This window comes from Eubalaena glacialis, chromosome 6 (assembly GCF_028564815.1).
Source record: "Eubalaena glacialis isolate mEubGla1 chromosome 6, mEubGla1.1.hap2.+ XY, whole genome shotgun sequence".
NCBI lineage: Eukaryota > Metazoa > Chordata > Mammalia > Artiodactyla > Balaenidae > Eubalaena > Eubalaena glacialis.
The window spans coordinates 60,631,869-60,654,247 of record NC_083721.1 but is presented as its reverse complement, the minus strand read 5'-3'; the positions used below and the strand labels follow the sequence as shown (position 1 = coordinate 60,654,247).

Below are 22,379 nucleotides of genomic sequence, written 5' to 3'. Positions count from 1 at the left end.
AGAACAATACACTGGATCCATACACAGAACTTTACACACATTCTTACAGCCAATTGAGGGATCTGGTGACTAAAATCATGAATCTTCGTTGGGAGAAATGAAGGGGGTCTAGAGTACTGTCTAATAAGAGTCAGAAAGCTGCCTTGTTTGCTAGTGATTTGTCTGTGATTTTTGTTTTCCTGCCATATCCCTCAGTCTCACGTACACGCCCCACATCCTTGAGTCTGGAGATTATCTATCCCCGGAGTCCTTCTCAGAGACTGGCTTCTGACAATTTCCTCTTTAGAAACAACACTTTACAGCATTATTACTTCCTGACACATTATATGTTTATTTGTTTGACCGTCTCCTGTCACTAAAATGTAAGCAATCCTTAGGGCAAGGACTTTGTTTTGTTCATGGATGTATCTCTCTCCAGCACCTGTAATGCTGTCTACATCACAGTAAGCACTCAAAAAAATTTTTGTGGAATGAATGAATAAAGGAATAAATGAAAACTACCTTCCTATGCACAGCACTGGAGGGGAAAAACAAAGTGTACCCTTGGCTAGTAGAGGAGGGAACAGACTTGCACCTTCTTTCTTTCTTTCTTTTTTTTATAGATTTACTTATTTTATTTATTTATTTTTGGCTGCGTTGGGTCTTCATTGCTGCACGCAGGCTTTCTCTAGTTGAGGCGAGTGGGGGCTACTCTTCGTTGTGGTGCACGGGCTTCTCATTGTGGTGGCTTCTCTTGTGGAGTACGGGCTCTAGGTGCACGGGCTTCAGTAGCTGTGGCTTGCGGGCTCTAGAGCGCAGGCTCAGTAGTTGGGGCGCACGGGCTTAGCTGCTCTGTGGCGTGTGGGATCTTCCCGGACCAGGGCTCGAACCTGGGTCCCCTGCATTGGCAGGCGGATTCTTAACCACTGTGCCACCAGGGAAGCCTGCACCTTTCTTCTTGGCTCTCAGTCCCTCCCCAAACCCCCTTTCCCACCCCATGCCCCCAGAACTCCAAACACTGTCCCCTGGCTTCCTTTCCTTCTCAAAATAACCTGGTTCTGTTCCTTCAACACCGAATATAAATAACTGATAGCCATTTAAAAGTAACACCTTCCAGGGGACATTTTAGAAAAACTCTCAACCTTAAGCCAAAAGGATGAGTCCTTAATGGTGGAATTACAGGTATTGGCCAACAGATGGGAGATGGGGTAAGAGGTAATGACCTTCATACAGCCTGTTATAATCCAGCATGTTCACAGCCTTGGGATGCTACTGGCCACTAAAATAGAATTCCTGAGAACCTTTGCCATTGATCGTGGAATGGTGGCCAGAGAGCAGCCAAATCTTATCAGTAAATAGACAGTGTCTGAAAGGATTTGAGAAAAATGGGTCATTTGTATGGTGATGTTCCCAGTGTAAATGAGCAAAACCTTTAAAAATACAATTTGGCAATACATAGTGAGAGTCAACAAATATTTAAACCATTTAATCCAGACATCTTACTCCTGTGAATTTATTCTTAAAAAAAAAAAAAAAGATCAGGAATAAGAGAAAAACTTTATGTACAAAGAGTACATTGCCATGTTATTTCTAGTAGTTAAAATTTGGAAAGAACCTTAAATGATGAATAGTAATGAGAAAAAAAACCACAATGTAAACTACACAACGAGAGATCTGAGTTACAGTGCATCTGATCTATTTCCTAGATCTTGGGTAAGTTACTTCACGTCTCCAAGCTTCAGTTTCCTCGTCTGTACAATTCCTTCTCTGTAATAACAGTGCCTAATTCATGGAGCTGTGAGGATTCAATGAGATCACTGCAGATAAAGTACTTAGCACAGGCACAGAGTTATCACTTTATTATTATCATTATTATTTCAATAGGTGGCATTATATCTTTGTGGAATGAATTAGTGAACCAAAATACCTAAATCTCCCAACATTCCAGATAAATGAATATTGTAGGAATCATATTGAAGCCTGAGGCTCCATTATGAGTATACATCTTCTTAGCAGTATGAGTTTGGGATTTGTTGATTCTAAACAGGCAGGACTTCAGGGTATCTTTGCTCAGAGGTTGCCACACATTCTCAACCCCAATTAACCAAAAATAACTTGGCTTTGAAGAACAGGGCAGATAATCCCTTTCAAATGTTTTGCCTGGATACATTCTGTGGAGGGAGGAGAATTGTTGGCGGAATGGGGAAAGAAAGAGGTGAAAGGAGTCCAATTAAGGAGATAGCTTCCTTTCTGGCTTTTCAGCTGTTTCTGAGCTTGTTTTTAATCATGGAACCCCTCACAGAGCTTTTACCCCCTCCCCTTCTCCCCTTGTCTTGACCCCCAACTCAATCCTCAAACCTGATGTTATTACTGGCTTGTACAGATCTGGAATCCTTCAAAGAGCAGGGGATGCCTAACTGGGGAGACTCTGAGAGCCATCATTAATAACTGCTCTGGTCTTGGACCTTGAAAAATAATAATAATAAACGCATTGGCTCAATCTGCACTGCCTTATTCTTTTTCCCACCCCCTCTTGATCCTTTATTTACCTACCACAGATTGGACTGCAAATCTGGGATTTTTCTCTTTTTAACTGTTCATGGGATAGTAATTTGATCTTCTTGGCTCCTTGTCTATTTGTTTTATTGTTGGAGAAGTGTGTGTCTGTGTGTGTGTGTGTGTGTGTGTGTCTTTGTGTGTGTTGGTGATTATGTTTACAGTGAAGGTTCTAGGGCTGCCCCATGGTGCTTATGAATCTATGTCCATGGACAAGTTGGGGTACACAATTCTTGCGTATAGCTTGTGAATATTAAGCTTTAAGTATCTGGTCACATTTGTATATCTGAGTATTTAGATATATTTGTATCAACTTCTATGTCAGCCGAAAAGAACAGCCTGCCAAGAAAAGCATGTTCCCTACTTAAAGATTTCTAGAATGATATAACTCCCCAAATGAATGAAAGAGGAGGTGGTGCTACGCACGGATTGCAATTACACACCATACACTTTCTAGATTATTTAAGAAAGCAGGCAGGGCTGCATTATGGTTTTCATGGGCCTTTTGTGTGCCCTTTCCTCCACATAAAAGTATTAAAAATTATCCTTTATAACTTCTTTGAATATAATAAATTATATTAGTTTTTCTCTTCTGATTTTATGACAAATTAAAACATTTTTGTGGGTCCTTAAAAGGATTGTGGGTTCCCTGTGCCTGCTGTGCCTAGTGGGCATCAGCCGGGAACTGGGAGCCGGCCGAGAGAAAGGACTGTGGTGAAGTGGGCCAAGGTCCTTCCCACAAAAGCTCCACCACTGTAGCCTTCCATTTCCAGTGTCTGAGAGCTCAGGGATTTCTCATATAAAATCTATGACATTTCTTGCTACCAGCAGTAAGGAAGTGCAATGTAGTGGTTCATGCTGTCAATCAGACTTAGAGGTGAATTCCAGCTCTGCCACTTGCTAGCTCTGTGACCTTGGGCAATCATTTAATGTCTATGAGCCTCAGTTTCTTCATCTATGGTATGTGGAAAATAATACATTCCTCATGGTGCTGTGAGAATTTAAGGAGGTGATGGGTGTAAAATGCCTTAGCCCAGTGTCTGGCACTTTGCGTACGCATGCACTGTATAACAAATGTCATCATTTACTTCTCATTTATGTTTGGGGGATTTTGGGCAATATGAATTTAGTCACCTGGCTCCAAGTGCAATGAAATCGCAGGGTAGACATGCATCCAGGTGAGTAAGAGTCAGGTGCTCCTAGTGGAAAAACTTGCTTGATGCTGAGAGACACATTCACTGGTTCTCTATATATCCAACAGGCAGGTCCCCAAGTGGTGTCTCAACTTTTCCCGCTGTACCTTACGCCCATCCCTTAGCTCCAGTGCGCTATGTTCTGGTTATATACAGCTCAAGGCACCTACTTTAGAGGCTCTGGCCTTCTCCGGAGCCTACCTAGCCCACTAGCAAGTTTCCATTCTTCAGACTCTTCTTTCCCTTGTTCCTTCACACTCTCAAATTAAGGTTTTCCATATGGTTCACTGCCCTCCCCCAATCTGTTTCTTGTTTCTTCCAACATTTCATTCCTCTCGTTCATCCCTCATCCCTCCACATATCCTAAAATTAAGTTATTTTTTTTTTTAACTTAACCTATGCTGCACATACCATGTCTCATTTAATCTTCCAAACAATACGACAAGGTGGTAGTTCAGTCCAGTTCAGGAAACTGAACCTCAGAGCAATTAAGTGACTTCCCCAAAATCAGCCTGAAAGAATTTGAATCTCTGTCCTCTGGTGCCGAAGGCTTAGTATGCTTTTTCCATTAATTAGCTCCATAATCGTTTACCTGTAATTTCCACATCTGAAAAGGAGCTCTAAAAATCACAACATTTTTTTCACAAAACTCTTTTGGTCAAAAACCTGACATGAACCGATGAGGCTGGTTATAATGTTCACTTATCTCAGTTAGTGAGTTCAATAAAGTCTGGACCTCCCCGGGCACTGCTTTTTCTGCTATAACATGTTATTACTTAAAGTTAAAAAAAAAGCAGTTAAGTCCCAGACCTGAGTACTCCCCTACCAGCCTGAGTGGTGCAGGGCCCCACATGTCCTAGCAATGACCCTGCAGAGTAAGCGAAGACAAGTATGTTGGAACTCTGAACCCTAATCCTGCAGCTAAGCCAGAACAATATTCCATGTGGGCTGATACTGAATTTCCCATCCAGGTCCCAGCAGAGCTGATGCAAACTGGCTAAGCAGCTCTTCCCAATAAGCAGATCTTGGGCCATAGCAAAGTAAAATAAATATCCCAACTTGGCTATCAAAGGGAGAAGATTGAATCCTGCTGCTGACAAAGGGGCCCACTGGGACAAGAGCAAAACAGCCAGCTGAGAGTCCTTTGTTTAGGATAACAAGATGTTTGAATTACACACGAGCATCTCATTGAGTACCCCTCAGTAACAATTCCTACCGTGCCCTTTACAACCCTGGGATAGACAGCGGTGTACTGGGTATCCAAAATGGAACCATATGGGCTCAGGAGAGAGAGGAGACAGAAGAGATACCAGCTCAGAGGACGAGAGCCTAGGACCTGAGACCTCTCACCCTGGAATTTCCCTCTGTGGCCAGTGGTGCACTTCATCTCTTTCTTCCTGAGAACAGGGAGCCGAAACTCAGCCCCAAATACAGCCTCTCCAGGTCTCTGAGATTTGAAAACCTGACAAGAATGTGACATGGGAAGGGGCTGATAGGTTTAAACGTGGAGATTGCTGGTGGAAAGCGACTGCCCATCTATGAGGCTCAAGAAGGTCTGGTCTTCCTGAGGGAGATGTCAGAAGTGAATCTTGGAGAGGCTAGTCTACACGGACATGCACTCACAGTCCTTTCAGGCAGTGGCTGGAAGCCAGAAGAGTCTGCAGAAGCTTATCCAGTATAGAGAAATAAGTGGGGAGTGAATATTTAGCCATAAAATCTCTCAGAGCGATCCCCAACTTCATACCAGTTCTCCATCCCTTATTCACGAAATGGCTGAGGAGAGACCTTTGGCTTCTCCCAGTTTGGGTGATGTCATTTCTGTATTTGGACTCTGGCTTAGAAATAATGTGATCCATCCCTCACCAGAACAGGGGAAATGAAACTTTTCAGACTGGAACAAAGCCTAATTTAACATACTCTTGGACTTTGCAAAAGTACACTGTGTACCTTGTCTTTTATTTCTGGGCATTGTCTCAGTCGAGGGTGCAGAGACTGGGAGAGGAGGTTCATATGAAAGGCGATAGCATTGAGTGTGGGTGCTTGGTTATTCCTTAGGTGCTTTTGTCACTTAGATGAAAAGGTACAAAGAACAGCCTGTCATTTCCAACATCTTGAAGCCCACAGAGACACTTGGATGCTGTTACAGGCAGAGGCAATTGCTGGTGATGGACAAAAGGGTGCTCAGAGTTGGAGAATTCTAGATTTGGAAAGAACCCTGGACATCATCAAATATTACTCCTTTAATTAAGGGATGAGAACACTGATGCACAGATAGGGTAAGGGACATACTTAAATGACTGAGGAAATGCAGAGTAAGAAACCACATGGTTCTTCTATGTGGCCATAGAGGCATCTTGGCATAGTCTAGGCTCCAGTACCCCAAGCTACATCTACTTCTTCTTGGTAAAAGGGAAGAGGATCCACTCATGCCAAGCTTCCTTTTCTCAAATGTAAAATGAGGAAGCTAGATAATGCCAAGTGTTGGCAGGGACATGGGTTCAGAGGACCCTCACATGCTGCTGATGAAACATGGATAGTATAGCCATTCTGGAAAGCAATCTGGCTCTACTTGGCCAAATAAATATTTACAAACCCAATGACCCGCCAGTTTTAGCCCTAGACATACTATTCCAGTATTGTAAATGCTTACAATATGCCATAGGGAACAGACACAAGGATGCTTATTCTAGTACTGTCTGTGGTGTCAGGAAGCTGGATAGATAAAGTACAATGGAGGACCACCCTGGAGTGCTGGGCAGCAATTAGAAGCAACAGAAGAGATGAACACATGGCAACATGCATGGTCTTAAACTGGTATTCCAAGGGGGAAAATGTAAGAAGTAGGATGTGATATATAAATTATCATACTAAGTGAAGTGAGCCAGACAGAGAAAGACAAATATCATATGATATCGCTTATACGTGGAATCTAAAAAAATGATACAAATGAACTTATATACAAAACAGAAATAGACCCACAGACATAGAAAACAAACTTATGGTTACCAAAGGGGAAAGGGAGGAGGGATGAATTAGGAGTTTGGGATTAACATATACACACTACTATATATAAAATAGATAAACAACAAGGACCTACTGTATTGCACAGGGGACTATACTCAATATTTTGTAATAACCTATAAGGAAAAAGCACATATATTTGTGTATATATATATATAACTGAATTACTTTGCTGTACACCTGAAACTAACACAACATTGTAAATCAACTATTTCAATAAATAAATAAATTTCACTGAATCTAAATATCATTTACTGTATTAGGCACCACTATTTTGTGCTTTGACTAAGAAAGTAAAAACTCTTTTACTTTCAATCAACTGACCTACCGTTGATTTCAAGGTGCATCCTTATGTCAGAGATTAAAATGTGAAAAAAATGTTTTGGAATCCATTTATGTAAATAAAAATACATGCACACAGGGTAATATCTATTGCAAGAGTGCCTTTATTAAAGACATATTAAGCATGTTGCCTATGGGGTGTGGTGGTTAAAGGAGAGCAGCTGTGGGCATAGAGGGAGGAATAAACAAACGTAAGAGCTTTGTACAAACTGAAGATGACAAAGTGGTTACCTCTGAGCAATTGTGAATAAAAAGTGAGAAGTTTATGATAACACCAGCTTCACTGGCTTGTGGTGAGAATTACTGAAATAACCCAGACACAGTCCACAGCATGATGTAGGGTTTACAAGTTGTTTCTACTTTCCCTTCATCTTCAGATTTGAAGATGCTACCCAGGACAGGAGTGGAAGGGAAAGGGTAAATGTCCTGAGTGGCATTTACTTCCTTAAAATACGAGTAAACTTGAGTTTGCCTCACATTCAGGCTCCAACACACTGTCAATAAATGTGGAAAACAGCATGTAATCTTCTGCTTTTCTGACATCAGAAGTCCACTTGATTATTTATTTATAGAAGGATTTAAAAGCACAGTGATAGAGATGATGATGACAGTGATGATGAATAAAAGCCAGTGTTTCAAGAATGCTTAATTTCCTGAAGTTCTTTGAATGATTTTCCAATTTCTCTGGGGGAGCAATACAAAATCAACTTAATATGCAAATAATATCCAAACGAAGACTTTGCTGGGGGCCACCAGGAAATGGGTTAACTTCCTGGGAAGAGGCTCATACATTCCTGAATTAATAACACGTTCAACCTGAAAACATGAAGCATTTTCTTGAAGGAGCATTAAAGAAAGGGAACAACAATGCTTAAGGTGCTCTGGGAAAGAAGCGCAAGGAACAGGGAGAGGCAATGAAAAGTACACTAGTCCCCCCTGATCTGTGCTTTCGCTTTCCACAGTTTCAGTTATCCATGATCAACTGTGGTCCAAAAATATTAAATGGAAAATTCCAGAAGTAAACCATTCATAAGTTTTAAGTTGCATGCCGTTCTGGGAAGCATGATGAAATCTTGTGCCGTCCCACCAGGATCCCCCAACCATCAACATCATCACGGAGTGAAGACCCAGGATCACCCAAAGCAGATGATCCTTCTTCTGAGCTATCCTCAGAAGGAAGGTCACCATATCCTCACTATGTCACAATGCCTACGTCATTCGCCTCACTTCATCTCATCACATTTTAAAATCTCATGTCATTAAAAGAAGAAGGGGGAGTACAAGACAGTAAGATATTTTGAGAGAGAAAGAGAGACCACATTCATATAACTTTTATTACAGTATATTGTTATAATTGTTCTATTTTATTATTATTGTCAGTAATCTCTTACTGTACCTAATTTATAAATTAAACTTTATCATGGGTATGTATGTATAGGAAAAAACATGGTATATGTAGGGTTCAGTACTATCTGTGGTTTCATGCATCCACTGGGGCGTCTTGGAATGTATCCCCTGAGAATAAGGGGGAAGTACTGTATACAATTTGTGGCTATCAGAAATGCCTTCTCTTGAGATTCCAAAGAGGGGTATAAAGTATTCTTGGTGAGTCAATTAGATCACTAATGAATATGCTGAGGAACTGTCCTCTCCCAAAGTTAGCAAAGGCTCCTAAGCTTGAGGGAAAAAAATTATCTTGATCTTTAAAAATTAGGCAGTGACAAAGTAAGCATTTTAATAAAAGAGGACAAGATAAGCCACACTGCAAGCTTGCTGACACTGGAGACTGCAAAAGCAACCATGCTGGCCACTGTGAGAAGGGCTGCTGACATCAGTGCCATTTTCTTTATAGCAAAGAATGCTATTCTGGATTTTCTGCACTAATGGAGGTTTAATATAAATGGTTGCCACCCACAGTGTCTAGAAAACCACACTATTAAGAGGTATACGAGAGAGGGGTTGAGTGTGGGATCTAGGCCTCTGCCGCTTACAAGAGGACAGGCACTGGGGAAAGAAGCTATAGCGTCTCTGGGTTCCTGGACATCTTTCTTTCTCTTCCTTTGCCTTTCTCTTGAATTTCAGCTGCATGGCTGATTCCCTCTGTGCAAGCATTCTCCAGGGTTTCAATGAACTCAAGAGTTTTATGGTTTACTACCTGGGGCGCAGTAGATAAGAATCTCTCTCTTCATCTCCTACAGTCACAAAGTTTGTTAGAAAAGACAAAGGAGCTGTTTCCCTTAAATTTCTAGACCAAAGGCTTTTGGAGGAAATTAACAACCAGGATTTAAATCCAAATAATGACCATTTCCTTGATTTTGCATTGTTTTACCCTAACTATGAAGACAGTAATGACTGGTTCTGAGTGGGAAGTCCAGCCAGTGGGCAGTTCTGTTTTTCAGGGAGAATCTTCAGGGTAGGCTGAAAGGAGGGGCAAATCCAGGTCACTCATGACTTACTCATTCACCCTCAGATTTCTAGACTTGGAGAATCCTGAAGCTGGCAAGAGCCTCACAGATTATCTGGTGAAGCTCCAATCTGGGGTCCTTGAACAGGTGGGGGATACTCAAAGAGAAAAATAGTGGCTCTAAAAGCTTTACTTCAACAACTTTAAAAGTTTAAAAGGAATCATACATTTAACTTTCAACAAACTCCCCAACTGATGATGATGTCAGGCAATTCAGTTGTTAGCACTGAGAGCTCATGGGGATTTGAGGCTCTGGTTGGCTGATGACATCATTGCCAACATAGAGGAATGGGGGCCTTGGTAGTGACAACACCAGGAACCTAAGATCAAGATCAAATCTCACTTTGTAGGCTTGGTAACTGAGATTCTCAGTGAGTCATGACAAGTTATGAAGAATGATTGGGTGGACTTTTCAGAAACTCTTAGGGCCTCTCAGTTCACAGAAAGTGAACGAAGATGTTAATGCTTGTTTCTTTTGTTCAAGATTAGGTTTAAGTACCATTTCACTTTTTTACATTTTTATTCTGTTCATGATTGGATGCTGGAGAAGGAACTTGAAACAGAAGATAGCCTGCTTTTTTCAGTTTTTCTTGGAGACCCAGTACTTGGCCCAAACCTTAGAGCGGGAGGCAGCCACATATGGACTCATTCCCTCTTTAATTGACAGGAATAGAGCAGACAGCAGCCCTCGAACCTGAAATCCTGTTTGTCTAAAAAGTCTGCTACTGATGTATTAAATGGTGCTTAAGATTTAGGAGTTTCCTTTGCCAGTACTAAACAAGCCACTGAAATAAGCTCCACACAAAATCCTTTGAGAAGTGTGCTGTGCATAAGTTAACCACACAATCTCACAAAACTGAAGTGTCCATAGCAAACAGTAACTTCCAACACCAGGAAGACATCTCTGTGTATATAGGTCCTCCGTGTGGGGAGGTTGAAAAAGCAGATGAATCTACTGCTAGACTTTGTTCTACTTCACCCCATCTGGAAAATCATTTCTGCTCACTTGAAGGCCCCTGACTGTCAGGGAAGATAAGGTGTTTCATAAAAGCACTTAAGGCTAACATACATTAAGATGAGGTAACAGTGCCATTGATTTCCCAGAATTTCTTAGCGGCTGAGCCTCGGTGGCTGGGACGATGTGAAGAGGTTCTCTCAGAGAGTGAATCTTTGTGTTCATGCAGGAAACATTTACACAGCTCCTAGAGAAATGTTCCAGAGGAGGCTGTGCCCCTCCTATTTAGCCACCTCGTTTCGATGAGATCTAAGCAACTTTGGTCTCACTTAGGTTTCATGGGAACTTGAAAATCCAAGGAAAACTTGAAAAGACTTTTTAAGGTAATTATTCTTATATTCCTTTGCTTATGTTCTGAGAAGGAGCAAAGGGATGGGAAGAGGACCCAATGTCAAGAGCAAACTGGAAGATAAGCGCTAGTTGTGACTGTTTCTCTAAGGCTGTAGCTTATGCTTTTATATTTATTTTATTGAGATATTATTCACATACCATACCATTCACCATTTTAAAGTGTACAATTCAGCAATTTTAGTAGCTTCCCAAGGTTGTACAACCACCACTACTATCTAATTCCAGAACATTTCCACCCCCTCACTCCTGAGGAAGAAAGCCTGTAGCCTTTAGCAGTCATGTAGGCCTGCCTCAACATGACTCATTTATTCATTCACTCACTCATTCAACAAACACTATGGAGCATTTAGCAAGCCCCAGGCATGGGATAATTTAACCCTTTGCGGCAGAGCTACCCAAAGCACAAAGTGTCAAACATTATCTTGGAGAACCAAGTCTCTTTCAGGATTACAGTAAAGTCTGCAGGTGTGAGGCTGTGCAGCTAGAGGTGGGGCATCCACCCATGGCTCGGGGAGGGTTGGGAAGGAGGACTTGTGACTGACAGAAAGTATACAGAGGGGTTATATGTTCTGCAGGAAGGTTTGCTCTGCTGCTTAGGTTCTTTTTAAATACCCGCAAGCTCATGGCTTTTAGGAGTCGTTGCCTCCCCAGAGGACTCACTGGCCGGCAAACCAAGCCCTGCACGTTTCCAGACTCCTCTGCCTCTCATCCACATTTCCTGCTTAGTCTGTATCCAGCTGCAAAAATTCTTTCCATCTTTGACAATTTCCATTTTCTTTTCTTTCACTTAGTTTTCTCTCATGTCTTTTTCCAGTTATTTCTCCCTATAAATCTCCTTTGCTATCATCATCTCTTCTTTTTCTCTCACTTTTCTTCTTTTTTTTACTGGTCTTTCCCCTCACACCCAAGGTACCTAGCAGACGTGGCTGGGAGAGTTGCCATAGAAGGCAATGTTTAGAGGTAAGAAAGAAATTAAGTCTCGTTATACACATTCACCTTTAGAAAATGTGTGAACTTGGTGGCCTCTCCTTTCCTGCAATGCCATTATTTATAATCATATCAATGTAAAATAACACACGTTAAGCTCTTACTGTGAACCAGACACTGTACTAAACTCTTTACAGGATTTACCTTATTTAATCCTCACAATAATCCAATAAATTAGGTGCTCCTATGAGCTCCGGTTTACAGATTAGAAACCTCAGCCTTGGAGTGGTTAAATCACTTGTTTAATATCAGAAGCTAGTAAACGGTGGAAAGTCACCCAAAGTCAGCTTTATTTGACTGCGGAGCCGAAGCTGTGACTTGATAATGCCTTATTTACTCTCTGGGTTTCTCTCTCTCCTCCGACCCGCCTCCCAATTAAGCTAGCTCCCTCTCTCTTCCTGAAGTGAACTTGCTTTAGAGTTGGCCTCTTGCCAGCTTTAGCGAGCTAGGGGATCCTTGGCATGGGCTCAGCTCTGAGCTCCACGGAGCATTGTAACTGCTGGTACTGGGGCAATAAACCTTAACGGTCTCCAGAAAAGACGCTGTAAATTCTTCAGAAGGTCCCACTTTGGGTGTAAAGGTTCACGCCTCTCTTCCTCCTCCTCCTCTTTTTCCTCCACCCCACCCCCATGAATTCCCTTGGGTTTCATGAAAGGGGCCATGCGTGAAAACAAGGCACAGAAATCCCAGCAGCCTCCAGCTGCAGCCAGGGTTGTTTTTTGTCTAAGGAACATTCTTTAAAAAAAAAAAAAACTTTTGGAATCAACTTTGTTCAGGATCATACACACATAGCTTGTGCTTTGGGGAGCAATACAGAGAAAAAAAGAAGTGGCAGGGAAGATGGCCAAGGAGAACAACAGAAGGGAAACGAGGAATAACCCTGAGTGTGCAAGGATGCCCAGAAGAAAACTTTGTGAAAAAGACACCCAAGGGATTCTGAGACTTTTTCCCTCTCTCAATTATTTTAATATTGTTACCTGGACCCTGACATTCCAGCTGTAGTTTTTCTGAAAAATTCATTTGGCTGTTTGGAACTGACCTGGGAAATAAATATCAGCAGAGACCTGAGAGGGAATAAAAACTCATTTCTTCCTTCAGGGAGCAAGAGAACAGATACCAGGAGTACCTGGGGGCTGATGCATGCAGAGTAACAAAGGGGCCCCTTTTAGGGTCTCCGTTTTGCCCCACCCTAATAACTGACGGCTCACATTTAGAGAAAGTGTGAAAGTGGTACAGTGATCTGGGAAAGTGACCACTGGGACAGATATCTTGGGAAGCATGTGATTTAAGTCCCAGCCACCACACCAACGAAGTTGCCTTAACTTCTCTTCCCCAAGGAGAGGCAGCCCAAAGGGAGAGGGATCTGAAGGGCTGAGCTCAAGACAGGATGTGGTGCCAGTCAAGGATGGCTGAAACTAAGGGGGCCTTGGGCCTAGTGAACACAACAAAAGGGTTTTATGTATCTTGTGTGATAAAATGCAAAATGTATTTGTCTAAATCCTGCTCCTCTCCTAGTTTCTAAACCCCTGTGCATTTCACAGGAAATTAGATCTGTGTTTGTCAGGCTCCTTTGCCTTTACCTCATTGAAGGGAAGGTAGGTTGGAGCTGGCTTATGTACCAGAAACTCTAGGATTTGTTTCTTTAATGAACTTCTAGTGCTTTTCTGATCAAGACTGAAGTCCTGTGGCAGGGCCAGCAGCCACTGGAAGGCGGATCCTTCACTGGCCAGCTCCACAAGGACACGACTGCTGCTGAAGTGTGTGTGTGTGTACACGTGCGCATGTGCGTGTGCATGTATGTATGTGCGTGTAAACGAGAGGGGTTGGGAGTGGATAATTTGCACTCTGCCTTTTTGCCGAACTCCAAATCTCAAATTTAAGTCAAATGTTTAAAAAAAAACTTTGGGAGTTGCTTTGTTTTCTCCTTTTCTTCAGATGTTATTTTGGAAGGAATGTGCACAATTTTTCTATTTTCTTCTGTCTTTCTTCAAAGGCTCCTGCAGGGCAGGAATTGTGTCTTATGCATTTCTGTCTCTCAGAGTATAGCAGAGTCCCTGGAACCCAGTAGGTGCACAATTATTGTTTGTGGAATGGAAGTAGAAATCTTTAACAGGGCACTTTAACCACCCCTTTGGCTCCTAATTGTGCCTGTTTTTCCTTCTTTAGCCTCTTATAGATCTGAATATGTGGTTTCTCTCTGAAACCCCTGGACTTCTCTCTCTTTCCTCTTTTTTTTTTTTGATACCTTAAAAAAAAACTACCTTTATACAGATGACTTCCAAATTCCTTTGTTTCCACCCCTCCAGACTGCCTTCCCCCCAGCTCCACCTTCTGGCTCTTGGGAATCCTATTGTGGGAGAAGGAAAGTGCTAGGGAGAAGGTACTCCACTGGCATCTCAAAGCAGCAGGGCTGAGACTACCCTTCTAGGACCCTTTTCCTGGCAGAGCTGCCCTCTTTGCACAAGTCTAGGCCAGGAGACTCAGACTTCCCTGCTGCTCTCATCTGGCAACAGAGTGGGCAGTGCAGTCTGCTGATGTCCCAGGCTGCAATGGGATCGGAGGCGCCCCTGGGTCTTGGAATCTGGGGAGGGGCTGGGAGTGTGGAGGAGGGAAGGCAGTCTGAGGTTGCGAGGTCTGAGAGGTCGCCTGGGGCAGGGCTTTGCAAACAGTGCTGTTGTACAAAGTGTTATGGTTCCTGCTGAGATCTCATCCTTTGGTTGGACACCCCAGGCCGCAGTCCCTCTAAGCTGCCTTTCCTTCCAATCCCAACACAGTCATGTAAGCCATCTTCCTGTTTCCTATACAGAGAGTCGAGTCCAACCTCCTTCTTTACCACAAACTGCTTGACCCTAAGAACTTTCTGATTGCTTGCCAAGCCTCCAGCCCTTCACTTACCCTGTGGTTCTCCAACTTTAGGGTGGTTCAGAATCACCAGAGGGCTTGTTAACACACAGGGTGCTGAGTCCCACCCCCAGAGCTTCTGATCAGTAGTTCTGGGATGGGGCTGGAGATTTCACATTTCTAACAAGTTCCCAAGGATGCTGCTGCTACTGGGGGGGACCAATTCAGACCAACAGGCCCACTGATCCACTCTTCAGAAACCTCTCATCCATGCTTTCTCTCAGTCGAAGTAAGTGCTGCCATTTACTGAGCTTGCTTTCTGCTTAGCTTTTTAGATGCTTTATCTCATTTAATCCTCACAACAATCTTATGAAGTAGCTCCCGTTAATATTCCCACTTTAAAGAGGAAGAAACTGAGGCACACAAGTTATACGTCTTGTCCAAGGTAAGTGGTGCAGCTGTTTCAAAGCTGGGCAGTATGTTTAATCACCCTGGCATACTGCCTTAATGGTCTAAGGATTTCTTTTTCCCCCGAATGGACGTCTTCGTTTTCTACCTTAGAAACACAGAGCTTTGCAAACAAGGTGCCCTTTCATTCTGCACCCCCCAACCCCCCACAATTTCTCTTTGCTGCTGGCTAAGTACAGCAGGAGAAAACACACATTTAATCTCCATTAAGACCTTCAGACTTCTGGGAGAGGAAGTCTAGTCTGACTTGGGAATGAAGTCTGAAGTACTGAGAATTTTAAAGAAAGGCAGTTTTACTGCCTCCAATAGTATATGGTAAAATACAAATGAGCGACTAACTGGAACATTTCTCCAAGAATTCCTCTTAGCCTTTTATAATAAATAAATATGGCTCATTTGCATACAAGCTACTGTATTAAAGATCAGGGGCTGATTATTTGAGTTCTGGTTAAAAATATGTTAAGAATTTTGCAGCTGATTTTTCAGAGGCTCGATATGGATTAAGAACCCATGTTTGGGAACATGCAACCTTTAAGATCATCCCATCAAATGGATTGCTTTCCTTTTGTGTCAGATTCAGGTTTGGGTCTCTCAGGAGAGCTCTCTGGCAGAATTCACAAACTCAGAACCGATACGTGAAGGCAAAATGTGATGCCCAGCAATGGAAAGCAGGGTAGGATTTGCTTTCAAATAAAGGCAGCGCAAACATCTTGGTGCTCTGCCCCAGCAGGGGTTCCCACACTTACTGGGAGTTTGTATAAGTTACAGAATTTTCCAGAGATTCACTGTGTCTGGAGGGGACCAGGGAATCTGCAACATATGTAGTCTCAAATTTTATTTTGTTTTTTTTTCTTTTCCTTACCAATTTTTTTCCTCCCCATACAATTCTAACGCCCCACACTTTGAGAACCACTGCTGGGTTTTGGGGAGAGCATGGGGCCTGGGGGTGGGAGTGGTTCTCAGATACTTCAGTGGCTCTATCCTTACCTGTACATTGGACTCACCTGCAGCTTTATAAAAAAAACACCAATTCCCTGGGCTCTACTCAAGACCTGATTAAAGCAGGATTTATTAAGAGTGGACCTCCTGCACACTGGCATTAACAAACGAACAACAAAACACACAAAACAAAAAACTCCCTAGGTGAGTCTAACGTGGGGGCCATTGGTGAAAACCACGAAAACAGTCTGATTTGGAGCAACACGCTCAGGGTTGTAGCTAGCTGGGAAGTAGAGGACAGCATAGGCCTAATGTACGGGTGGGTAGGTGTGTGTCTTTTCCAAATTAGAGTGAACTCCTGTGGGAGAAGACCCTGACTTAGGAAACAGGTGCTGCCCAGCTAGGCAGCCGCAGTCCTTCCTACACCTGATTCACTCTTTCTCTCTGCATGCTGTGGTGTGGGTCCACAGAGCAGGGCTCTCCGTGCCCGTCAGCCTAAGGTGCTTGGGCAGGACCTTGCCCTCGCTTGTGCTGGGCCCTGCAGGCGCTTCGCCCTCTCTCCCGGGCTGCTCCGCAGCTGCTCAAATCTGGCAGCCGCAGGAACCACTGCAACCGGGTGGTTTCTGAATGATATCCCTTCAGCTTCAGCCCAGGGGCTCTGGCTTTTCCATTTGTTTTCTTTTTTCTTTCTTATTTAAGAAGCTCAAGAGAACTTAAAAGCAGACCCTTGAAAGCTAAGCATTTCTAATCACATAAAGGTGTCTCTGCAGGGCCTGTGCTGAAGAGGGTTTGTTTGGGGTCTTTCATCTTTCTGTGTATCCCCTTCCTTCTTCAAACAATCTTTCTGGGATCTTATCCACCCAGCTTCTTTGCTGGATGCCCACCCCCATCATCTCCACGTTTGGGGCCCAGAGGGTAAAGGAGCAAAGGGTGGTGGCTGAGGGCCTGAGGGGGAACGGCGGAAGCAGGCAGCCCCCAAGCTGGGCCCAAGGAGACTTTGTGAGAAAGCCCCTCTCCATCTGCAGCTCAGCCCGGTGGGAGTCAATTAATTCTGAATAACCTAAACCGACGGAGGTATTTGCATTCACAACCTGACTGATGACCGTATAAAATTGATTTATGAATTAAAGTGCTTCCCCTCCCTTTATCCCGATTCAGGCTGTAATTGATTATACGTGCTGCAGCGAAATTAAATAAAAGGAAATTAAAAAGAAAAGAAAAAGGAAAGTGAAAAAAAGAAAGGCCCTTACTTGGCGGTCCGGCATTCTCAGGGTTCCCCAGGATTAGCCATTCTCTTCATCACTTATCATTTTTTTATTTAAAAAGTTACTTCCCCCTTTGTCTCCACCTCACTGCCCCCACCCCCATCCCTGCTATTGGCAGCCTTCTCCTCTCTGGCCTCTGCCCACTCGCTGATCCTTTCGGGTGAACTAGCCAGTTACCCTTATGTTCCCTGGACAGGGAGAGAAGCTGGGAGGGGGAGGGCTTCCCCCGGGTAGCACAAAAATTTGAGGATTAAGCAAAGGTGTCTTCCTTCTCTGCCTCCCTCTTCTGTGTCAGTCTCTCATTCTGTCCCTTTTCTGACTGCTCCCCATTCCACATGCACATGATCAAAATTTCCTTGCAGGAAATTATCTCATAAATACGTTCTCAGTAAGGAAGACATTAATGCTAAACTTTTTAATGGCTCATTCCTCTCAGCAGAAATTTACTAAAGAATAAAATGTTTAGATAAAGGATAAATCTCTAATCGTAAAATTTCAAGCTCCTTCTACCTAAGCGACAACCGTTGTCTTAGTGGGAGGAGGGTCTGGAGTAGGGGAGTAGGGGAGCTGAATTCCAATCACCTACATAGCATGAGGACAGGCTTTGGAAACAGCTGGACCAAGACTTTTAAAATTACTAGTCATGTGTCCTTGTGCAAGTCACTTAACCCTTCTTGCTTTCATTGACTCCCATTTAAGATAGAGATACCTCCCTAAATGGAGGTAATGCATGTAAATCCCCTGGAAGTGTGGCTCAGCAAACATGGCAGATTGTGCAAACATTAGAGCCTCCTTCTTTGCTTATTCTGCTTATGAAACAAGGTAGTGCTAACTTAAGAGTTTTCTGATAGGAGGATAATCAATGGCTTTCTCCCAATTCAAACCCAGTGTTGCTATTTGAATGACAAACAGACAACTGTTTTTCATTGCCAAACCAGATCTTGAAAGCAGACTTCCTTCTTTATTTCCATAGCCACAGAGATCCTGGCACACATAATACATCATAATTAAACCATCTCACTCAGTTCACCCTCACTGCTTCTTCATGTTTTGTCTTCTGCCTTCCTCCTCAGGACTGCCAAGATTTGATGCCCACTTCCTGCTACTTCGTTTCCTGCCTCCGTTGCTGTCGCAAAAAGTCCCCTTCCTACTGCCCTCCTTTTACTGCCTTTCACAGGTACAGTATCCACCCCTCTCCTCTAGTGCTAATGTGTACTTTTATGGGTACTCTCATACTGAGTGCTGTCGGCCACATTTCACAGAAAGTTAAACAAGGTAGGGAGAGGTTGTGCTTGGGCCTGGCCGGAAAAAGCCCACTCTGTTGACACCCAGCACAATGCACGCATTCCTCAAGCAGGAGCTAGTCGGGAACAGATCTCTGAACAAGAGCGAGGAGTGTGAACTCCAAAGAATCACCCCAAGAAAACTGAAAATCGGACTCCCTTCAGGGAATGTTTGAGAGGTGAATTACCTGATGAGACAGTTTCCAGTAGACGTTCAGGCTCCTCTAAGTGAGGAGCTAACCTGGAAAGGAAACTTTTAAGGGGTTTGGAGCCTCCCTTCTCCCCATCTCAGGAGAGCCAAAGTGCCTCCACCTCGAGGTGGGGTCAGGTATCTCGAAGCTTCATGTGTCTACTCTTCTCCTGGCTGATCCTAGCAGCCCCTTTTTGAAATGCATTAAGGGAGGGAAGATGCTTAAGCTATTTTCATCCCTTTACTGCTTGGGATGACTGGGGTGACTAGAGAGCCTGGGAGCGGGTTGTGAGCGATCCTGTGAGGGCTGAGGGTGGGCTATGGTGAGCACAGAGGCCCCAGGGGGTGGCTGGGAAGGAAGCGGCCAAGAGAGGAGCCTGAGGAGACAGACCACCTCTGCAACTTTGCTGTGGAAGCCCCCATGTTCATAGGAAAACACCCCAAATGCATTTTAAGTGTATGTAGATGTCAAGAGGATAACACATTAACATAGGGAAGGAACCAATGGGAGAAATCTAAAGTGGATGGTTCTAATTGAAACTGAGTACCCCTAAAACCGAATTCCCCTGCCGTGTTTATAATGAACCTCTCTATCTAAAACTTTATTCCCTTTCTTGTCTCACCCCTGTTACTCTCAGGATTGAGGAGTATCAAAGAAAAGGGGGGATTAAAACCAAGCAGGACCCTATGGGGTCCTCCCAGGTATGAAAGCCCTTTCGTATCCCCATTTCTTGTTTTTAAAAAAAGGCTTTAGTCTCCTAGGCCTTCCCTGAGTTTCAAAGAGCAGACTCAAGCAGTTAACTAATTAGGAAAGTGAGGGAATGCAGAAACAAAGGACAAGCAGTCAAACAAGAAAAGTAATGATAGCTTAAATAATAGTTCAGTGATGAAACAGTCCTAGTTCCTCCTCAAGGAATACAGATAACAATCTGACACATATCTTTGAGTTGTTCTGCAGAAATTAAGACCCCCAGCCAGGTGGAGGATGGTGACTACATGCTGACCACAAGCACACAGACCCCAGACTGGTCGGAACCAGAGGGTTGATGATTAAGATTCCTGAAACACCACCCTGTTACCTCACCACCAACCAATCAGAAGAAAGTCATGCCCCCTGAAACCCTTACCCTAAATGTTGCCTTTAAAAACCCTTCCCTGAAAGACATTGGGGAGTTCGGGTCTTTTGAGCATGAGCTGCCTGTTCTCCTTGCTTGATGCCCTGCAGTAAACACTGTACTTTCCTTCATGACAACTGGTGTCAGTATATTGGTTTTGCTGTGTAGAGTGGGTGAGCAGACCCAGGTTTGGTAACATAAGAACGTCTTTTTAAAGTGAAACTAAGAACTTCATGATGACTATTTTCCTGAGGCTGAAGCAGGTTTCAAAAACACATAGGTGGGGCTTCCCTGGTGGTGCAGTGGTTAAGAATCTGCCTGCCAATGCAGGGGACACGGGTTTGAGCCCTGGTCCGGGAAGATCCCACATGCTGCAGAGCAACTAAGCCCCTGCACCACAACTACTGAGCCTGTGCTCTAGAGCCCATGAGCCACAACTACTGAAGCTGGCATGCTTCACAACAAGCCACCGAAATGAGAAGCCCATGCACTGCAGTGAAGAGTAGCCCCCGCTTGCCACAACTAGAGAAAGCCCGCGTGCAGCAACAAAGACCCAACTCAGCCAAAAATAAATAAATAAATAAATTTATATTTTTAAAAAAACCACACACAGGTGGGAAGGTGTTAAGGGTGGGCTGTAAATGTAGCATCTAGCTAGCTGGAAATTGGCTTCAGAAGATGAAAGTGGTCTGTCTGCAGCATGTGGTTGGAAATGGCATCTCCAAGTGACTTCTCAGACAGAAGTCCAAGTTCCACGGGCCAAAGGCTGTGGTGGAATAGGTTCCTTTGGGTCAGCTGAGACTGCCTCTCCTCCACAATGCTGATATCTTAGAGCTCATCTTGCCCTGGGCTGGGATCAGCCATCAGGCCATTTGGACATAACTATGACCTTAACCTCTGCATGTTAAGCTTGGAGGACGACCAAGAATGGTTGTGAGCAATCAGTTCCTAGAGCCTTGCAGCCAGCCAGTCAATGAGTCAGATGGGGAAGTGTGGGGATATAGAATTCTGGGAGGCTTGCTTCTGTTATTCAACTTCAAAATGAGAAAAACCTGCACATGGATGTTTACAGCAGCTTTATTCATGACTGCCAAAACTTGGAAGCAATCAAGATGTCCTTCAGTAGGTGAGCGTGGTATATCCAACAGTGGAATATTATTCAGTGATAAAAAGAAAAGCCAAGCCAAGAAAAGACGTGAAGGAACCTTAAGTGAATATTGTTCATTGAAAGAAGTCAATCTGAAGATACTACATACTGTACAATTCCAACTATATGACATTCTGGAAAAGGCAAAACTATGGAGACAGTAAAAATATCAGAGATTGCCAGGGGTTAGAGGACAGGGAGGGAGGGAGGAAGGGATGAGTAGGTGGAGCACAGGGGGCTTCTCAGACAGTGAAACTATTCTGTTTGATACTGTAATTGTGGATGCTTTTCATTATACGTTCATCAAAACCCATAGGATGTATAAAACCCTAATATACACTATGGACTTTAGTTAATAAATATGTATAAATACTGGCTCATAGGTTGTAAGAAATGTACAACAGCAATACGAGATGTTAATAACAGGAGAAGCTGTGGAGGAAGGAGGTAAGGGAATGGGGAGGGAGAGAGCGTACATGGGAACTCTGCACTTTCCATTCAATGTTTCTGTAGACCTAAAACTGCTCGAAAAATAAAGTCAATTAGAGAAAGAGAAAGAGAAAGAGAGAGAGAGGGATTCTTTTGTCATTATTGAGTTTTAGATGCTTGTTGGAAAGATTCTACATGAATGCCAACTTAGTTTATCAATCTTAATGACAGGCAAAAATGATTTCTGAAGACATAAAAACAGCCTGCTAATATACAGAAGAAGATATAGCCTGAAATAGTAACACTGTTGGGCCTGAGTGGCTGTCATTGCCACGGTGCCAGTGGCAAGCTCAGGACAGTCCACATGGTGTGACTCTGCTCTGGCAGAGTCTGATCCACCTTAAACAATGATTTCCTTGGAGCTTCCAAAGATAAAGAGAACGAAAGGTCAAAACTCCTACTTATTTACCATAAGCAATCTGCAGAGAATGGATAAAGAGTTGTTGAAACCACAAAAATCGGATCCTGGAATCAGTTTTGTCATAATAGCCCAGTCAAACGTTCCTGGCAAGTCACTCACCCATATTAATGCTTTTCTTTGAACATCTTCGTCTCCGGTATCCCATGGGTTGGCTTTCCATTCTCAGTCCAGATGTTTCTCCTGGACTCTTCTCTACAAATGTTATGGAGAATGTCTCTTCTTTTGTTTAGAGAAAACCCAGTCTTACTTCCGGTCTCTAACTTCAGCATCTTCCAATATTCTGGACAGTCTTCCTCCTTTGGTCCCACCATCA

The 22,379-nt window shown here is 43.4% G+C and overlaps 1 protein-coding gene and 1 long non-coding RNA gene across 12 annotated transcripts in view; one reads left to right on the top strand and one right to left on the bottom strand.

Annotated features, from left to right (window-relative positions):
• Positions 1 to 18,526, top strand: part of LOC133093929 (uncharacterized) — a 31,510-nt gene extending 12,984 nt beyond the window's left edge. Inside the window, exon 3 of the long non-coding RNA XR_009701337.1 lies at positions 18,495 to 18,526. This is a non-coding gene — a long non-coding RNA (uncharacterized LOC133093929). The remainder of the gene's footprint in view (positions 1 to 18,494) is intronic.
• BOC (BOC cell adhesion associated, oncogene regulated) overlaps positions 1 to 22,379 on the bottom strand; it is a 266,285-nt gene that overhangs the window by 185,643 nt on the left and 58,263 nt on the right. The gene's annotated exons all lie outside the window — the stretch shown is intronic.